The sequence below is a fragment of the Felis catus genome, chromosome A2 (assembly GCF_018350175.1).
Source record: "Felis catus isolate Fca126 chromosome A2, F.catus_Fca126_mat1.0, whole genome shotgun sequence".
In the NCBI taxonomy this organism is placed as follows: domain Eukaryota; kingdom Metazoa; phylum Chordata; class Mammalia; order Carnivora; family Felidae; genus Felis; species Felis catus.
This window is the reverse complement of record NC_058369.1, coordinates 24,883,821-24,904,999: the sequence shown is the minus strand read 5'-3', so window position 1 is coordinate 24,904,999 and position 21,179 is coordinate 24,883,821. Positions and strand designations below refer to the sequence as shown.

At 37.6% G+C, this 21,179-nt stretch overlaps 1 protein-coding gene across 1 annotated transcript in view; it reads left to right on the top strand.

Annotated features, from left to right (window-relative positions):
* The window catches only part of ARHGEF3 (Rho guanine nucleotide exchange factor 3), a 310,006-nt gene extending 309,231 nt beyond the window's left edge, over positions 1-775 (top strand). The window contains exon 13 of the transcript XR_006593791.1: positions 758-775. The gene's annotated coding sequence lies outside the window, so the exon portion shown is untranslated. The remainder of the gene's footprint in view (positions 1-757) is intronic.
* The last annotated feature ends 20,404 nt before the right edge of the window (positions 776-21,179 follow it).

Genomic DNA, 21,179 nt, shown 5'->3' with positions numbered 1-21,179 from the left:
TCCAAGATTAGTCAAGATATTCACATGAATGTAAGTCCAATTTTTTTGCCCAAATAAAAACTCATTCCTCCTCATTCTCTTCATCTTTCTCCTTCCTTTTCATCCTCCTTGTCCTTCTTCTATGCCTCTTTGGGTATTCCCTCCACTTCTCATTCCCATGATTGTACTGACTTTGATATTGGAGGGTGTGTCCCTAGCAGTGTGTTAGAAAATGTACTGACATGCTGTGGGTTAGTACAAATGACTGGGAGCTAAATGGTTTTCTTCGGTCTATTCTCAAGATGTTATTTTACACATAACTAAATGTAATCCTTGCAGTTGAAATGAAAAGTCATAAGCAAAGAAGAGTCAGAACTAGCAATTTTGTGCAAAATTAGAGTGTGGTTTCAGCTTCTGGGTTGTGGTCACCACCACTGGCTGCTTTCATTTCCATTCCTGGCACCGTCTCTAGCAGCTGGGAATGCAAAACTCGTCATTACAACACTGTTGTTTTCACAAAGTCTCAGTGGGTACAGGAAACTGCAATCCACTGTCTTGGTGGACGAGCTGTTCGACTTTGCATTTACATTCTATGTCCACCTTTTACTAATTCTTCAAAAGCCTGAGGACTTTTGAGGAGATGTGGTTACACAATCCTACCTGGGCCATTTCCCCTACCCGGCTCCCCTTGGCCTTGTGGAAAACCCCCCACTGAACCCCCCCCCTTCTCACTGATGTAGTTGATTCATTTAACTCATACTATTCTGTTTGTTGACAGAATGCTAGAATTATGGTATCAGAAGGGAATTTGAAGAAGGTGAATCAAGCCCAAACCCACCAGAAGAAATGTGAAGATCATGAAGATTTAAAACCTTGCCCATAGGAACACATAATGAGAAAAGGTGACTATATTCACGGCACCTACAGGGTCTTTACACAAACAAGCTGCAAAACAATCACTGTTCCTTGTATCCCAGCTCCTTTCACCAGGCTTGGTTGGCACATCAGTCAGCTATGTAGATCCACCCAGATAAGCACTTCTTTTTTTTTTTAAATGTGCATTTATTTTTCAGAGACAGAGGGTGAGCGAGGCAGGAGCAGAGAGAGAGGGAAACACAGAATCTGAAGCAGGCTCCAGGCTCCGAGCTGTGAGCACAGAGCCCAATGTGGGGCTCAAACCCACACACAAACCGCGAGATCATGACCTGAGCTGAAGTTGGACACAACCGACTGAGCCACCCAGGTGCCCCAGACTAAGCACTTCTTCAACTGACCTGGTCCGCATAGCAAGGAATTAGAAACCGTGCTCTGTATCTGAGAACTGCTCATCTAGTTCAGGAAACTGCACATGCATTCTAAATAACTTGTCCATTTATACATATGTATTCACACACAAACACACCTAAATATTAATGACCTGTGCTACTCATCTGTGAATGGTATGAAGAATATCACCCTGAAGGTATTGTATTCAGTGTATCTATTTTCATATCTGTGAACACTTTAAAAAGTGAGACTGTGAATGTGAAATCACTTTGGAAATTAGTAAGAGCTAATAGTTTTCATTATTGTTATTTAAAACTCACTTTTTTTAATTTAATTTTTTATTTTTTAAAATTTGCATCCAAATTAGCATATAGTGAAACAATGATTTCAGGAGTAGATTCCTTAATGCTCCTTACCCATTTAGCCCATCCCCCCTCCCACAACCCCTCCAGTAACCCTCAGTTTGTTCTCCATATTTATGAGTCTCTTCTGTTTTGTCCCCCTCCCTGTTTTTATATTATTTTTGTTTCCCTTCCTTATGTTCATCTGTTTTGTCTCTTAAAGTCCTCATATGAGTGAAGTCATATGATTTTTGTCTTTCTCTGACTAATTTCACTTAGCATAATACCCTCCAGTTCCATCCACATAGTTGCAAATGGCAATACTCACTTTTAAATTTACACCTGGTGTTATGAATTTCTCAAAAATATGATGTTGGCCTTTTTCACTGTACTGCACACTTCAAAGGGGGGGTGAGTGGTCTTCTTAATCCAGCAAATCAGGAGTATTTTTTTAGATTTTTTTTTCTTTGGCATTTTCCTTCCCGCAATTATCTGTTTTTTCTTTCAGGAACTCCAGAAAGAGAGATGTTGAACTTTGTGGATTTGGTCTCTACTCCTGATTGTTTTTCAATGTTCTTATGTCTTTATTCCTACTTTTTATTTCCTTATATTTTGTTCTGTCTCAGGGAAACTTACTTACTGTTATCTTCTAACCCTTCTATTAATTTGGGGAAATGGTTAGCTATCACAGGCTTTGTTTTTTTTAAGATTTTATTTTTAAGTAATCTCTACACCCAGTGTAGGGCTTGAACTCACAGCCCCAAGATGAAAGTCACATGCTCTACTGACTGAGCCAGCCAGGTGCTCCAATCACAGTTTTTATTGCTAATTTCCCCCCCTTTTTCCATCATCATCCCTATTCTTAGACCATCTTGTTCTTGTTTAGTGAAGGCAATAACTACTGTAAACTCAGGACATCATAGTTTTGTTGAGTTTTTCTTCTTGCATTGTTTGTTAATCAGGCAATAATAATAGTAATATATGGGATTTGAGGGAGAAGAAAAGGAGCTTAAATGTCCAAGAAGGTAATGCCAGATATCTTCATTTACCTCTCCAAAACCACTCTCTGCCCTGATCCTTCTGTGCCTGTGAAATCTATGTGTACTTCATCAATGGGCTCTCTTCCTTGTAGCTTCTGGCCAAAGGGGAGTTGTCACATGATATCAGGGAGGGAAGCAAGTGAAGTTGGAGTATTTATGCCCTCAGGTCTCTCAAAGAATTGACTTGGCCTGACTGCATCTCTTGACAGGAAGTCACAGCTCCTCTCAGGGAGTCCTCTCTGAGTTCCTATAAGCCTGCCAGCCTAGGATGGTAACAACCCTACTGTCACTAGCCCTAGGAGACTGCATTATTCTTATACCCTGCTCACAATTGCATAAAGTCCCTTTATGAAGTCCTTCTTGAATTAACCTAATTTGAATCTGCTGCTGAGCCTGCTAAGCCCCTGACGGATACTGGTGGCTGACATAATAAACATTATACTACATGTGCTATCGTCACTCTTGTCACTGTTATTCCACATCTGCATTGTATTTTCATATGTTGTGGTTCAAGGATACAAAGATCTTGTGGACTCATCAAAGTTGGATTTTGTGTTTCTGTTTCTTATTATTTCAGTGGATTGTTTTATGAGAAGAAACAGGAAAATATCTTTCAAAAACAAAGACAAAATAAACAAGGACTTTTTCAGGCATGCCACATCCCAAAGCCAAAAGACTTCATAACCAACAGACCTATACTACAAGAAATGTTAAAGAACCTTCTTTCAAGAGAGAAAAATGATACTGGATGGAAGTATGGATCCATGCAACAGAAAGAAAAGCCCTGAAAAAGCAACTATGTGGGGAAAATAGGAAATACTCTTCTTATCGTATAAATCTCCTTAAAGGATTGAGTTCTAGCCATTCTGGACTAATAAGGATAGTTTTACCTTTTCACCTGAAACAACAAGAAAAAGGCAGCGTATATGAAACTGTGGCTTTAAAGATGCTGAACATCAGATATTGAAGAACAATGGCCCTGAGAGAGGGAGAGCAAATGACTGAGCCCTGTGATTGCTCCAGCTATGGCCTTGAGAAGGTTTTCAGGCAGCAGTGCAGAGAGTGGGAACCCAGACTGAGTCCAGTGAACTCACTGAGTGGAAGAGATATAGCTAAGAATTCTGGGAGACCAAAGCAGCTACACTACAGAGAAGAGAGCAATGCCTGGAGAGAGAACCATGGTGGTCTATAGAGGGACACACTCAGGTGCTCAGCTGAGTACTGATGAGTGCACACACGTGAAGAAACTACCCAAGGGTGGGGGAAACTATCCAAAAGGATTAGAGGGAACTCACACAGTGCTGGGAATAGTGCCTATTCCCACAAACCACACCAGAAGAATATCATAATTGGGTAAAGTACTCAGAAGGGCCTACTTTCAGTAGTGGGGAATAATTACCTCTACACTAAACACTAGCCTGGTTTGCACCTAACAAGTCTTAAAAGAAAGGCTAAAAAGGATCAAACCATTTCCAAGTAACTTAACTGCATATCAGAACAAAACTCAATTGTTTATACAAATACAAAATTATCCAGCATCTAACAGGGTAAAATTCACAGTGTCTGACATCTAATCGAGGGCTACAAGCCCTGCAGGAAAGGACAACCCAAAGTGAAGAGGGAGGAAAAAAAAATTAAAACCAACCCAGAACTAACATAGATGTAGGTGCATCACAAGTTATAGCTGTGTTCCATATTTTTAATGTTAAGTGGAGAAATGAAAAATATGAAGAAAGACCCAAATCTAACTTCTAGAGATGCAAACTACCATGTATGAGATGAAAGATACACTGGATGTGAATAATAGCAGATTATGCCTTACAGGCAAAAAAAGATAATTTTTTAAATAAAAATACTACCCGTATGTCACAAGACAACTTTAAGTACCCTAATGTGCATGTAATTGGAGTCTCTAAAGGAATGGAGACAGGAGACAGAAGAAATATTTGAAGAAATAATTGTAAACATTTTTCTAAACTTGATGAAAACTATTACCCTACAGATCCAAGAAGCTCAAAACCCCATACATAAGAAACAATAGAACTACCCCAAGGCATAACATAATCAACTTGTTCAAAACCAGTGATAAAGGGTGCCTGGCTGGCTCAGTTGGTAGAGCATGTGACTCTTGATCTCAGAATTTTAAGTTCAAGTCCCACATTGGGTGTAAAAATAAAACCTTAAAAAAAAAAAAAAACAGTGATAAAGAGAAAATGTTAAAAAGTAGCCAGTAGAAAGACATGGTACATACAAAGGAGCAAAGCTAAGGATGACAAAAGATTTCTTATTGGAAACAAGGCAAGCAAGAACACACTGAGTGATATCTTTAAATTACTGAAAGAAATATAACTGAACATGGAATTCCATACCCAGTGAATATATCTTTTAAAAGCAAAATTATTTTCTAACATAAAAAAACTGTAAGAGTATCTTACCAGGAGACCAAAACTACAAGAAATGTTAAAAGAAGTCCTTGAGGCAGAAGGAAAATGATACTAATGGTTAATTTCACATCCAAAATTAGTCAATATAATTCATCACGTTAAAAAAAAGAAAAAAGGTGGGGAACACATGATCATCCCAATATTAAAAGAAGTATTTGGGGGGTGCCTGGGTAGCTCGGTCAGTTAAGCGTGTGACTCTGGCTCAGGTCGCGATCTCACAGTTCATGGGTTCAAGCCTCACATCAGGCTCTGTGCTGACAGCTCAGAGCCTGGAGCCTGCTTCAGATTCTGTGTCTCCCTCTCTCTCTACCCTGTCTGTCTGTCTCTCTGTCTCAAAAACATGGATAGAGCTAGAGAGTATAATGTTAACTGAAATAAGTCAATCAGAGAAACCATATGATTTCACTAATATGTAGAATTTAAGAAACAAACCAAACAAAGTGGAAAAAGGAGACAAATCAAAAAATAGATTCTTAACTATAGAGAACACACAAATGACTACCAAAGAGGAGGTTGGCAGGGGATGGGTGAAATAAATGAAGGAGATTAGGAGTATACTTATCAATGAGCGTGAGTAATATATAGAATTGTTGAATCACTGTATTCTGTACCTGAAACATTGAATGCTGTACTGGAATTAAAATTTTTAAATGGACTAAAAAACAATAAATAAAAATGGACCAAAGATTTTCACAGACGCTTGACAAAAAAGATATATACATGGCAAATAAGCACATTAAAAATGCTCAACATCACTAGTCATGAGGTGAATGAAAGTTAGTACCACAATGAGATGCCACTATTCACCTATTATAAATCTGGAATTAAAAAGACTATAACAAACAGCATATAAAAAGATGCTCATGGGGCGCCTGGGTGGCACAGTCGGTTAAGCGTCCGACTTCAGCCAGGTCACGATCTCGCGGTCCGTGAGTTCGAGCCCCGCGTCAGGCTCTGGGCTGATGGCTCAGAGCCTGGAGCCTGTTTCCGATTCTGTGTCTCCCTCTCTCTCTGCCCCTCCCCCGTTCATGCTCTGTCTCTCTCTGTCCCAAAAATAAATAAACGTTGAAAAAAAAAAATTTAAAAAGATGCTCAGTATCTCTAATTAGTAGAGAAATGCAGTTCAAAACCTCAATGATAACATTAGGATGTCTATTATTTAAAAAAAAAAAGATATTAGTAAGGATGTGGAGAAATTGAAACACTTCTGCACTGTTGGTGGGGATGTAAAATGGTGCAGCTGCTATGGAAAACAGTAAGGTGGTTCCTCAAAAAAATTAAAATAGAATTTCCATATGTTCCAGCAATCCCACACTTTGGGTATATATACAAAAGAATTGAAAGCAGAGTCTTGAAGAGGTAGTGATACCACAACCACGTTCACTGTAGCATTATTAACAATAAAGAAGTGGAAGGAACCCAAGTCTATAAATAGATGAGTGGATAAACAAAATGTGGTATATATACACAATGGAATATTATTCAGCCTTACAAAGGAAAGAAATCCTGTCACATGCTACAACATGGATAAACTTGAGGACATTATACTAAATGAGCTATGCCAGCCACAAAAAGACAGATACTACATGATTCCACTTATACGAGGTATTGAGAAATTCATAGAAATTCATAGAAACAGAAAGTAGAATGTTGGTACCCAGGAGCTAGGGGGAGAGGGAAATGGAAGTTGTTGTTTAATGGGCATAGAGTTTTAGTTTTGCAAAATGAAAAAGTTTTAGAGCTCTGTTGTACAATGACATAAACATATTTAACACTACTGACCTGCACACTTGAAAATGGGTAAGACAGTAAAACTTATGTTCTGTGTTTTTTACCACAATTAAAAATAATAAGAGGCACCTGGGTGGTTCAGTATGTTAAGTGTCTGACTCTTGATTTCAGCTCAGGTCATGATCTCATGATTTGTGAGATCGAGCACCGCATTGGGCTCTGTGCTGACAGCGCTGAGCCTAATTGGGATTCTCTTTCTCCCTCTCTCTGCCCCCTCCAAAATAAATAAATTAATAAACATTTTAAAAGTAACAAAATAAAAGATTAACCAGATTTCTGGTGAAATAAGATGATATAGAATCATTCCTCCCTGTTATTCCCTACTAAGTACAACAATAAACCCTGAAAATAACACAAGAGGCAACCACAGGAGAACTCTGAAGGGTAGTAATAGAAAGGTGAACTGGTTTTGGACCTCAGAACTAGAGGAACAGCACAGTGGCAGGGTGTCTTCCACTCAACTGAAGGTGGCCCACGCCAGCATTTCCTGACGCAGGAATGGGAAGCAGCCCAGGTAGGTTCAGTCCACCTCCAGATCAAACAGACAGAGGGTGTTGAAGTCCCTCTGTCAACACCGGGTGAACTCAGCACTACCTGCAATAGGGACCAATCGGGAGCCCTAACAGTAAGTGCCAGGAAGGCATTCCTTTCCCACCACGTCTGAGGCAACCCTCCCCCACCAAGAGATACTAGAGTAACCAGGTAGCACTGGCAAGAGGGACTCTGCTGCAACAAGTGGCCAGCCCAGGAAGCGTCTTTGTTCCCATGGGCCTTAGACTCACCTCCTCCACTCAGAGACACCTGGTGGTCCAGCCTGGGAAACACCCTCCGCCTCTTCAGCACCAGCAAGAACCAGTGGGAGCCCCATCAGCTCCAGAAATTTTATCACTCAGAAAATTAACCTGCCTTTGGAACCACAGCCCCCCAAATTGGGTGAAGACCTGCATGCTAAACCTAGAGTCACTGCCTGCTGAAATAAAATATTTAAATAGCACCTATCCTCCCAACATAATTTTAAAAAAAGAATGCTTAGGATGCAATAAAACAATCACCTATCATACCAAAAGCCAGGAAAATTACAACTTAAGAAAACCAATCAGTTGATGCCAACATCAATCAATATGTCAAATACTGGCAACATCTGACCAGGATTTTAAATCAGCCATCATAAAAATGCTTCAAAAATCTATTGCAAATTCTCTTGAAACAAATTTTAAAAACAGAAAAATCTGAGCAAAGAAATAGAACTTGACATGAAAAGTTATCAAGTAGAAAGTATAGAACGCGAAAATACAAAGAAGTTAAACAAAAAAAAATGCTTTTGGCTTGATAGTAAAGTGGAGATGATAGACAATAGGATCAGAAACTCTACGGAAGATCAAAAGAATTTACCCGAACCATAGAGAGAAAATAGAAAGAAGTTAACAGAGCTCCAGGAACCTGTAAGACTTAAAAACAAAAACAAAAACAAAAACAAAAAAACATTGGCATCACACACATCCAATTAAGTGTAAATTAAACTGGAAAATCTGAGTAAGATTGGCATATGATATCAATGTGAATATCCTGGTTATGTACTGTTCTATAGTTTTACAAAATGTTACCATTGGGGTAAACTAGGTGAATGGCCAACTCTTTGTATTATTTGTTACAACTGCAGGTAAATTCACAATTATGTCAGTAAAAACTTGAGTTACAAGATGGCCTAGCTGCAATGTGGAGCTTGAATAGCCGGTGCTGAAGGAGAAGCATGACTGAGAGAGAACACCAGGAGTTCCAGTTTGCACGTGTTAAACTGGAGTCTCCTATGAGATATCAAGTGGCACTACAAGTGACTGAGTCAGGGATGTCTAGTCTGTCAGCATTTGGTTTGCAATCTACCGGACTAGGCAAAGATTTATTTTTCGCTTTGAATCATATTAATGAGGTATACTTTACATACATGCAAAAGAACCCATCTTAAGTGTACTGCTCACTGACTTTGGAAAAACATTTACACTCATGTAACCACAACCACAGTAAAGATGTAAAACTTTTCCATTATTCCAAAAGATTCCCTTGTGCTCCTTCCCAGTCAATACCTTCACCTACTCCCCATACTGCCATTGACTCCAGTTTATTCTTTTTTCTGTTGCTATAGCTTAGGTTTTACTTGTCTAGAGTTTCATATAGCTGGAACAAAGTAGTATGTATTCTTTTGTGTTTGGCTACTTTCCCTCATCACAACATTTTTAATATTCAGGTTGTCATATATACCAATTGCACATTCTTATTGGAGTATATGGATGTAGATACATGTATGAATGTATATATCCATCAGCATTTTGTTGATGAATAGTATTCTATGATATGAATATACCAAAATTTGTTTATGCATTCACATGTTGATGGGCTTATAACCGAAGTTGCTGTAAACATTCACATGCAAGTCTTCGTATAGATCTGTATTTTCATTTCTGTTGGGTAAATTAGTACAATTGATGGGGTACATTTAGCTTTATAAAAAACTTCTCAATTATTTTCCATATGATTGTATCATTTTATATTCCCAGGAGTAAATCTCAGTTACTCTATGTCCTCAAAAACACATGGTATTGTTTAGCTGTTTCTCCCTCTCTCATGATACTGGTAGGCTTGTCACCATATCTGATAGCGATTTTCACTGTATTTCCCTAATTACTAATAATGTTGAGATTCTTTTCATGTTCTTTATAGGACATCCTCATATCTACTTTTGTGAAGTGTTTGTTCAAATATTTTGCCCATTTTCATAGGGTTATTTGTGTTCTCAATATTGAGTTCTGAGAGCTCTTTATATATTATAGAAGCAAGTCCTTTATCGAGTTTTTGCTTTGCAAATGACTATCCTTCCATTGATATTACATAGCCTTGATTCTTGTAGCTTTATGGCACTTCTTAAAATTGGATAGTCTAAACATTTTTTTTCTTGTTTTTTCATGATTACTTTGGCTATTTTAAATCCTCTGTTTTTTTCCAAATAAATTTTAGAGTAAGCTTATCAATTTTTACAAAAAACGTGCTGAGATTTTGACTGGTATTGTATTAATTAAGATCAATTCAAGGAAAATTACATTTTAATAATATTGTGTTTTTCTTTTTTTCTTAATTTTTAATGTTTATTTATTTTTGAGAGAGAGAAAGAGCATGAGTGGGGGAGGAGCAGAGAGAAAGGGAGACACAGAATCTAAAGCAGGCTCCAGGCACTGACCTGTCAGCACAGAGCCTGATGCAGGGCTCAGACTCACGAACCGTGAGATCATGACCCGAGCCGAAGTCAAGAGTCAGATGCTTAACCGACTGAGCCATCCAGGTGCCCCAATAATATTGTGTCTTTCAATCAATGGACATGTTTTTTGTCTATATATATTTTTGTCTTTGAATAGGTCCTTTGAATATATCAGATTAAGTTTTCTCTCTCCTAATTTGCTGAGAAATTATTTTGCTTGTTTTTATATCTTGAATCATGTTGAATTTTATCAAAAGTTATTTAATTTATTGAGGTGATCATATGGTTCCCCTTTTTATTTTAATGTGATGAATTATATTAATTTTCTAACATTAAATTAAACCAGCTTCACATTCCTAGGATCTACACTACTTGGTCTTAGAGTATCCTTTTTTTTCTATTTTATTTTATTTTTTCAATTTTTTATTTACAATTGTAGTTAGTTAACATATTGGTTAGTTAATATATTGCAACATTGGTTTCAGGAGTAGAATTAAGTGATTCATCACTTACAACATCCAGTGTTCATCATAACTAGTGCCCTCCTTAATACACATCACCCATCTAGCCCCTTCCCCACCCATCTCCCTCCATCAACCCTCAGTTTGTTCTCTATCTTTAGAGTCTCTTATGGTTTGTTTCCCTCTCTCTTTCTTTCCCTCCCATATGTTCATGTTTTGTTTCTTACATTCCACATATGAATGAAATCATATGGTCTTCGTGTTTCTCTGCCTGACTTATTTTGCTTAGCAAAATACTGTACACTGTAGCTCCATCCACATCGTTGCAAGATTTCATTCTTTTGATGGCTGAGTAATATTCCATTATATGGAATGGTTATATGGAATATGATGAAATATACATATATATGTGTATACACACACACACACACACACACCACATCTTCTTTTATCCAATAACCACATCTTCTTTATCCATTCATGAGTCAATGGACATTTGGGCTCTTTCTGTAGTTTGGCTATTGTTGATAATGTGCTATAAACATCGGGGTGCATGTACCCCTTTGAATCTGTATTTTTGTATCCTTTGGGTAAATACCTAGTAGTGCAATTGCTGAATCACAGGGTAGTTCTATTTCTAACTTTTTGAGGAACCTCCACACTGTTTTTTAGAGTGGCTGTACCAGTTTGCATTCCCACCAACAGTGCAGGAAGGTTCCCCTCTGTCCACATCCTCGTCAATACCTGTTGTTTCTTGTGTTGTTAATTTTAGCCATTCTGACAGGTATGAGGTGATATCTCATTGTGGGGTTTTAATTTTATTTTAGAGAGAGCAAGAGGGGGATAGGGGCAGAGGTCTCAAGCAGAGAGATTGCTTATCAGGGAGCCCAACACAGGGCTCAATCCTGGGATCATGACCTGAGCCGAAATCGAGTTGGACACTCAACTGACTGAGCCACCCAGGCACCCCTCATTGTAGTTTTGATTTGTATATCCCTGATGATGAGTGTTGTTGAGTATCTTTTCATGTGTCTGTTAGCCATCTGGATGTCTTCTTTTGAAAATGTCTATTCATGTGTTTTGCCCATTCCTTAACTGGATTATTTGTTTTTTGGGGTGTTGAGTTTGCTAAGTTCTTTATGTATTTTGGATACTAACTCTTTATCAGAAATGTCATTTGCAAATATCTTCTCCCATCCCATAGGCTTCCTTTTGATTTTGTTATTTCCTTTGTGATGCAGAAGCTTTTTATCTTGATGAAGTCCCAATAGTTCATGTTTGCTTTTGTTTTCTTGCCTCTAGCAATGTGTCTTGTAAGAAGTTGTGATGGCCAAGGTCAAAGAGGCAGTAGCCTGTGTTCTCCTCTAGGATTTTGCTGGTTTCCTGTCTCACATTCAGGTCTTTCATCCATTTTTAATTTATTTGTGTATGGTATAAGAAAGTGGTCCAGTTTCACTCTTCTGCATGTTGCTGTCCAATTTTCCCAGCACCATTTGTTGAAGAGACTGTCTTTTTTCCATTGGATATTCTTTCCTGCTTTGTCGAAGATTCATTGACCATATAGCTGTGGGTCCATTTCTGGGTTTTCTCTTCTGTTTCATTGATCTGTGTGTCTGTTTTGTGCCAGAACGATACTGTCTTGATGACTACAGCTTTGTAATATAGCTTGAAGTCCAGAATCATGATGCCTTCAGCTGTGCTTTTCTTTTTCAGGGTTGCTTTGGCTATTTGGGATCTTTTTTGGTTCCGTACAATTTTTTAAAAATTTTTTAATGTTTATTTATTTTTGAGAGATAGAGTGTGAGCGGGGGAGGGCCAGAGAGAGGGAGACACAGAATCAGAAGCAGGCTCCAGGCTCTGAGCTGTCAGCACAGAGCCCGACTTGGGGCTCGAACCCATGGACCACGAGATCATGATCTGAGCTGAAGTCGGACACCCAACTGACTGAGCCACCCAGGTGCCCCTGGTTTCATACAAATTTAAGGATTGTTTGTTTTAGCTCTGTGAAAAATGCTGGTGGTATTTTGATAGGGATTGCACTAAATGTATAGGTTGCTTTGGGTAGTAATGACATTTTAACAATGTTTGTTCTTCTAATCCATGAACATAGAATACTTTTCCATTTCTTTGTGTACTCTTCAATTTCCTTCTTAAGTGTTTTACAGTTTTCAGAGTACATGTCTTTTACCTCTTTGGTTACGTTTATTCCTAGGTTTCTTATGGTTTTGGTGCAATTGTAAATGGGATTGATTCCTTGATTTCTTTTTCTGTTGCTTCATTATTAGTGTACCGAAATGCAACTGATTTCTGTGTGTTGATTTTATATCTTGTAACTTTGCTGAATTCATGTATTAGTTCCAGCAATTTTTTTGTGGAGTCTTTCAGATTTTCTACATAGAGTATCATGTCATCTGCAAATAGTGAAAATTTGACTTCTTCCTTGCTGATTTGGATGCCATTTATTTCTTTTTGTTGTCTGATTGCTGAGGCAAGACTTCCCGTACTATGTTAAATAGTAGTGGTGAAGGTAGACATGCCTGTTTTATTCCTGACCATAGAGGAAAAGCTCTCAGTTTTTCCTCATTGAAGATGCTATTAGCTGTGGGTCTTTTGCATATGGCCTTATGATGTTGAGGTATGTTCCATCTATCCTTACTTTGTTGAGGCTTTTATCAAGAATGGATGCTGTATTTGGTCAAAGGCTTTTTCTGCATCTATTGAGAGGATTGTATGGTTCTTATCCTTTCTTTTATTAATGTGGTGTGTCACATTGATTGATTTGTGAATATTGAACCAAACCTGCAGCCCAGGAAAAAATCCTACTTGATTGTGGTGAATAATTCTTTTAATATACTATTGGATTCAGTTAGCTAGTATCTTGTTGAGAACTTTTGCATCCATGTTCATCAGGGATATTGGCCTGTAATTCTCCTTTTTTTATTTTATTTTATTTTATATTTTTTTAACGTTTATTTATTTTGGGGACAGAGAGAGACAGAGCATGAATGGGGGAGGGGCAGAGAGAGAGGGAGACACAGAATCGGAAGCAGGCTCCAGGCTCTGAGCCATCAGCCCAGAGCCCGACGCGGGGCTCGAACTCACGGTCTGTGAGATCATGACCTGAGCTGAAGTCGGATGCTTAACCGACTGAGCCACCCAGGCGCCCCTGTAATTCTCCTTTTTAATGGCGTCTTTGTCTAGTTTTAGAATCGAGGTAATGCTGGCCTCATAAAAGGAGTTTGGAAGTTTTCCTTCCATTCCTATTTTTTGGAACAGCTTCAAAAGAATAGGTATTAACTCTTCTTTAAATATCTGGTAGAGGGGCGCCTGGGTGGCGCAGTCGGTTAAGGGTCCGACTTCAGCCAGGGCACGATCTCGCGGTCCGTGAGTTCGAGCCCCGCGTCAGGCTCTGGGCTGATGGCTCAGAGCCTGGAGCCTGTTTCCGATTCTGTGTCTCCCTCTCTCTCTCTGCCCCTCCCCCGTTCATGCTCTGTCTCTCTCTGTCCCAAAAATAAATAAAAAACGTTGAAAAAAAAATGTTTAAAAAAAATAATAATAAATATCTGGTAGAATTCTCCTGGGAATCCGTGTGTTTTGTTTGTTTGTTTCTTTGTTTGTTTTTAAGATTTTATTTTTGTGCTCACTTCAGCAGCACATATACTAAAGATTTTATTTTTAAGTAATCTCCACATCCAACATGAGGCTTGACCTTCAGCCCCAAGATCGAGTCACATGTTGTACTAACTGAGCCAGGCAGGCACCCCTTAGAGTATCATTTTTAATCCTTAAAAATCTATTGAGAATTGTTTTATATCCCAACATATGGTCTATCTTGGTGAATGTTTCATGTGTGTTTGAAATGAATGTGAACTCGGATAGCATTGGGTAGGATGTCAATCAGTTGAAGTTGGTTTAGAGTGCTGTTTAAGTATTCTATATCAATGTTGGTTTCCTGTCCAACTTTTATATCAATTAATTTTTTTTTTAAAGTATTCAGGGGCTTCTGGTGTGCTTGGTTGGTTAAGCGTCTAACTTTGGCTCAGGTCATGACCTCTCACTTCATGAGTTCAAGCCCCACATTGGACTCTGCACTGATAGTGTGGAGCTTGCTTAGAATTCTCCGCATCCCCCCCGCCAACCCTTCCCTGACTTGCACTTTAAATAAATAAATAAATAAATAAATGAACAAATAAACTTTCACAAAAAGCATTCAAATTTCTAAGTACAATTTTGGATTTATCTGTTTTTCCTTTTAGTTCTATAAGTTTTTGTGTATGTATTTTGAAGCTTTGTTATTGGGTGCAAACACATTTAGGATTATTGTATCTTCTGGATGAATTAACCCTTTTATCATGAAATGTCCTCATTATCTCTGGTAATGTTCCTCATTCTAAAGTCTCTTTTTAATATTAATATAACGACTCTAGCTTTCTTCTGATTAGTGCATATATACCTTTTGTCATCACATCTTTTAATCCATATGTCTTTTTATTTAGATAGGTTTCTTGCAAAAGGCATTATGGGTCTCACTTTTTTTTTAACCTAGCCTGACAATCTCTGTCTTTTAATTGGAGGTTTTATACCCTGTATACTTAATGTAATTATCAATATACTTCATTATAGGTCTACCATCTTGTTACTTTTTTTGTTTACATAGCATTTGTTCTTTCCTTTTTTCTACCTTTAGATTTAGTAATTTTTTAATATTTCATTTTATCTCCCTTATTGACTTATTAATTATTCTCTCTCTTTCTGTCTCTCTCTCTCGCTCTCGCTCTCTCTCTCTTTTGGTAGTGATTATTATTACAACCTTATCCTAAGTTTTATCATAGTCTACCATGAAATAATATTATACTGTTTCATTTATAATTTAGGAAACTATTACCAGTACACTTCCGTTTCCCCTTCTCCACTCTCTGTGCTACTGTTGTTATACATTTGTTTCCTTATGTTAAAACCCTACAATGTGTTGTCATTTTTTCTTAATAAAGGTATTTATCTTCTAAAGAAATAAGTTACATAAAATCATGTTACATTTATGCACTTATTTACTATTTGTAGTACTTTTACTTCCTTTGTGTATATCAAGATTTCCTTTGTTATCATCTTATTTCAATCTGAAGAACTTCTTTTATTGGCAGTCTACTAGTAACAAATTCTTTCGGTTTTTGTTGGAAAATGTCTTTAATTTTGCTTTAGTTTTTTTTTTTTAATCTTTATTTATTTTGAGAAACAGACAGGCAGAGCTCGAGTTGGGGAGGGGCAGAGAGAGAGGGAGACACAGAATCCGAAGCAGGCTCCAGACTCCAAGCTGTCAGCACAGAGCCCAATGTGGGGCTCGAACTCACAAACCACAAGATCATGACCTGAGCCTAAGTCAGATGCTCAACCTACTGAGCCACCCAGGGGCCCCTAATTTTGCCTTAGTTTTTAAAGGATATTTTCATTGGACATAGAATTCTAGTCCAATATTTTTTTTTCTTTCAGCACTTTAAAGATGAAATTGCATTATTTTCTGGTTTGCATAGTTTCTGACAAGAAGCCTGTGGTAATTCTTATCTTATTCTTTTATGTAGAATGTGGAGGTGAGAGTCAGGGGTGTTTCTTTGTTGTTGTTGTTGTTGTTGTTGTTGTTGTTGTTGTTGTTGCGTTTAGGATTGTTTCTTAATTATTGGTGTTTGACAATTTGATTATGACATGACTTGTTATGGTTTGTATCTGTGAATGTGTTTAACTTTCTTGGGGTTCACTGAATTTCTTGAATTTCTGAGTTTATAATTTTCACAAAATTTGGAAAACTATAGTCCACTATTTCTTCAAATAGTTTTTTGTACTCCCCTCCTTTAGGGATTCCCCCAATTACACACATATTAGATCACTCCATGTATTCCCATGGGTTACTGAGGCTCTATTCATTTTATTTTCTAGTCTTTTAAAAATTTGAGCTTTCTTTCATGTAGATTCTATTGCTAGGTAATCAAGTTCACTAGTTTATTTTGGGGTTTAGCAATGTCTAATCTTATTAGTGCCATTTAGAGAAATTTTAATTTCTGATACTATATTTTTCATCTCAGGATGTTCCATTTGGTCCCTTTATGTATCTTCCATTTCTTTCCTCATTGTGTTCATATTTTTATTTAAATATGCTTACATTGTTATAATAGATACCTTAATATTCTTATCTGTTAGTCCCACCAACTGTATAATTTCTATGTCTGTTTTTATTGCTTTTTTTCTCTCAGTTATGAATCAACATTTTCCTAATTCTTGGCATGTCTAGTAATATTTTATCAAATAGTGAACATTACGAGTGTCTGAATTTTATTGTTTTCCTTTATAGAATGTTAGGCTCTGTTCTGGCTGGCAAGTAAGTTAATTATAAAACAATCTGATCCTTTTAAGGCTTATTTTAATTTTTGCTACAGGAGGTGTAAATTGGCCTTTACTCTGGGAATTGTTCAGTCTTACTACTGAGTTGAGGATTTGGGTTAATTGACTTTCCCACATCTCTCCACTCAGCTCTGGGTATTACTCAATTTACAACTACAACTCACTCAGCCTTATGAAGTTTCACCTACACGTGCATGGTCAGGGGACATCTGAGTAAGAATTCTGGGTCTCTTTCTGCACAGCTCCGTATTCTCTAGAATTCTGCCTTGCAAATTTCAGTCAGCTTGTCCTCCTCAAATTTTCAACTCAGAGAAGACTGCTGGGCTCTGATTGCATTTCCCTCCCCACATACATGCTGGGGAATTGCCTCTAGACAAAAGTCTGAGGTGGCTGTAGGGCTTACCTTTCTGTTTCCCTTCTTTCAGAGATCACAATCCATACTACCTATTGTGTAATGTCTTAATACCATTGTTTTACATATTTTGTCCAATTTCCTAGTTGTTTATACGAGGAGGACAAGTCTGATCTTAGTTGTTCCAGTATGACTGGAATCAGGAGTCCTAAAATCATTTAAAACATTTTTGTTTTAAAATATACCAGGTACATATACAATGGAATATTATTCAGCCTTGAAAAGGAAGGAAATTCTCACACATGCAGCACCATGGATGAACCTTGAGGACATTATACTAAGTGAGCAAGCCAATCATGAGAAAACAAATACTGTATGATTTCACTTATACGAGGTAACCAAAATAGTTGAAATCATAGCGACAAAAAGTAGAATGGTGGTTCCTATCAGCTAGGAGAGGGAGAAAGGGAAATTGTTCTTTAATGGGTACAGAGTTTCAGTTTTGCAAGATAATATAGTTCTGAAGAGTAGTTGCACATAATGTGGATTTACTGATCTATATTCTTAAAAATAGTTAAGATGGTAAATTTTTTGCTAGGTTTAATCATTTAAAGAAAAAAATTAATGATTACATATGGTAACAAATATTGTAATATATTTATATATTTACAATGTTATATTAAAGTATTAAGTATTTATGATCTTTATATATTATATTATACTATTGTTATGTTATTGATATATTTTAATGTGTAATTATATGCAATATAAAAGCAAATACATGAATAAATAATATTGTTAAGTAATAATTTAGCGATAATATTAATAATTAAATACATTAAAAAACTTTTGAAAAAACAATGAACACTGTTCCTGTCACTAACATTTAATCTTGAGCCCCTTGAAGTACAGCTACTATTATTATCTACCTTTTAACAATAAGGAAATTCAGACACATAGTTAGAATATATTTTTAAAAGAATTCCATTGAGGCAAGGAGGGGGAAATGAATACTTATATTCATATACATACATACCTACATAAGAATTCCACTGTACCTTAAACCATGACCTTCGTAAAAGAGTTGGCAAACCACCAGCAAATGATCTCATCAAGATATTGTGGCTCATATTGGTTCCCTCCTTCTACTGCCTTAGGTCCTATCCATCCAAGAGCCTTCAGCAGTCTCAGAACTCTGGAAAGAATTCCATTCTGCCTAACTGTAATTCCATGATTACTATGAGAGAAACTAATATATATATTGTATATCAGGTAAGATATAAGTTTAGATATAAGACAAACTAACATATATATGAACATATATAAACATATATATATCACATACTCTTCTGCTGAATATTTAAAAAATATTGTTAAGCAACATAAAGTGGCTAAGGTTTTTAAAAACAGCTTAGTGAACTTTTGCTGCCCTCTGCTGGAAGGTTTATGTATATGCTCCCAAAGGTCTGGTTTGGGGCAACAAAAGGATTGGTTAAAAAGCATCAAGTGTTGTATTTACTAGCCCAATGATAGATTCTGTTCTCAGAGCCTGGATCTTCAAGAAAGTGTCTTGGGGCACCTGGGTGGCTCCCACGGTTAAGCGTCTGACTTCCGCTGGGGTCATGATCTCACGTTTGGTGAGTTCGAGCACCGTGGCTGGAGATGGGCTCTGTGCTGACAGCTCCGAGGAACCTGGAGCTGGCTATGGATTCCATTGTGTCTCCAGCTGTCTCTGACCCTCCCCTGCTCACGCTCTCTCTCAGAAAGCAGGAGACGCAACAGAATCCGAAGCGAGCTCCAGACTAAAAAAAAAAAACAAAAAACAAAAACAAAAGTGTCTTTAAAAAAAAGAGCCTTAGACATTCTGCAAGTGTCTGCTTCAAATTTTATTTTCTAAACACTGAAATTATTTTTACAATAAAAACAATACGGTGTATTTAGGGGCGCTTGGGTGGCTCAGTCAGTTGAGCATTTGACTTTGGCTCAGGTCATGATGTCACAGCTGGTGAGTTCAAGTCCCTCATTGGGCTCTGTGCTGACAGCTTGGAGCCTGGAGCCAGCTTCTGATTCTGTGTCTTCCTCTCTCTCTCTGCCCCTCCCCTGCTTGCGTTCTGATTCTCTCTCTCAAAAATAAATAAATAAATAAATAAATAAATAAATAAAAACAATAGGGTGTCTTTAAATGTTACATAATCTAATTTTGACACACCAAACACCACCTGAATCTAGCCTTAGAATGAAATGAGAAAATCTTAACCCATTCAGTCTTCTTACTATCTGCTCTTCTTAAACTTTTGTGCTCTATCACTCCATTTCAAACCCTATGGTCCTCTGCTATGCAATTCCAATAGGGAAAATACCTTATACTATTTCATAGGGGATGTTTTTTGCTTGAAATTTGTGAAGCATTGTAGGGTCTTCTGCATCTGAATAATGAATTGGAAGTGTTCTCATCCTTTATACAGCTTACTTAAAAACACCTGGCAATATCACTTCGTAGTTTACTACTTGGTCCTTTCAGGGAATTCTAGATTCCATATTTTTAAAAAAGGAATATGGTGGCAGGGAGAACAGCAACAGCTTCCTTAGTAACTATTATTGATTTCTTCCATCTCTTTACTTCTTCCCTCTGAAATTCTCTCACGCCGTAACACAGCCTTGGTTTGTATCTAGGCCGACAACTACCAAGGCTGGGAGGTCCTAAGCCATCTCTTACCTAGATTTTAGCAAAGTGTCCTAACTGGTCTTCTGCCTTTATGTTATATCCCTAAAATCCACCTTCTATAACAAGAACCAGAATGATCTGCCTCAAATACACATCTGATTGGGTCAGCCTCTACCTAAAGTCACTAGGTTCTTATCTCTTGCCGTCAGGATTAGGTCCAAGTTCCTTAACATAGCACACGAGCTTTTTCTGTGATTCAGCTCAGCCTGCCTCTTGCATTCCCGCCTCACCCTGTATTCCCAAAAAGAGCCGCCTGTGCTTCCCTGCTGCATAAACCTTTTTGCTTCTCACATTAGTATCTTTGTCCCTTTTTCTCACTGTCCTCTCTACCTGGATTCCCTGAATTCCCTGCCACTTCACTTCCTCTTCATCTCTGGCCTTTGCTAGAGTGAGTCTCGACTAGATTGTCTCCTTTGCTTGATTGCTTTATTGTCTTTACGAGCAGGAACTACATCTTATGTTTAATCTTCTGCATCAGATACAGTTCCTGGCAAACACAAACTGTTCAATAAAGAATCGCTAAATAATTAAATGGGTTTAGCAAATAAGTACCAGTGACATGAGAGTGGTAAGCTCCAAATTTTCAGTGTCCCAGTGTGAGGGTATGAGGCATTGTCCTACCTTACAAATTTCCTGGGTTATTGTACACAGGCTGTGATTGAAGGTTGCTTGAGACATTGAGATATGCTTGTATGTTAAAATTTGCAGTATGGTATGCCTGGGTGACTTGGTGGGTTAAGCATCCAACTCTTGATTTCATCTCAGGTCATGATCTCACAGTTTGTGAGATGGAGTCCACATCAGGAATCTGCTCTGATAGCACAGAGTCTGCTTGGGATTCTCTCTCTGCCCCTCCTCCACACATGCTCTCTCTGAGAATAAATAAACTTTAAAAAAAAATTTAAAAACAAAAAACTTGCAATTTGACTCCACTTCAGACATCTTAGGTAGGAAATAGGGACTTAGGACTTTGCTTGCATAATTTATGAAGCTTAAATATCTGGGATACATTGTCTTGTGTGCAATTCTGCAAAAATGTACGATCTGTCGAATATGCTTTTTGTAGAAATGCTCTTTACAAGAAATACTTGGGAAAATTTGACAGTATTAAATGTCTTACACGGCTTATTATATTAATAGGAA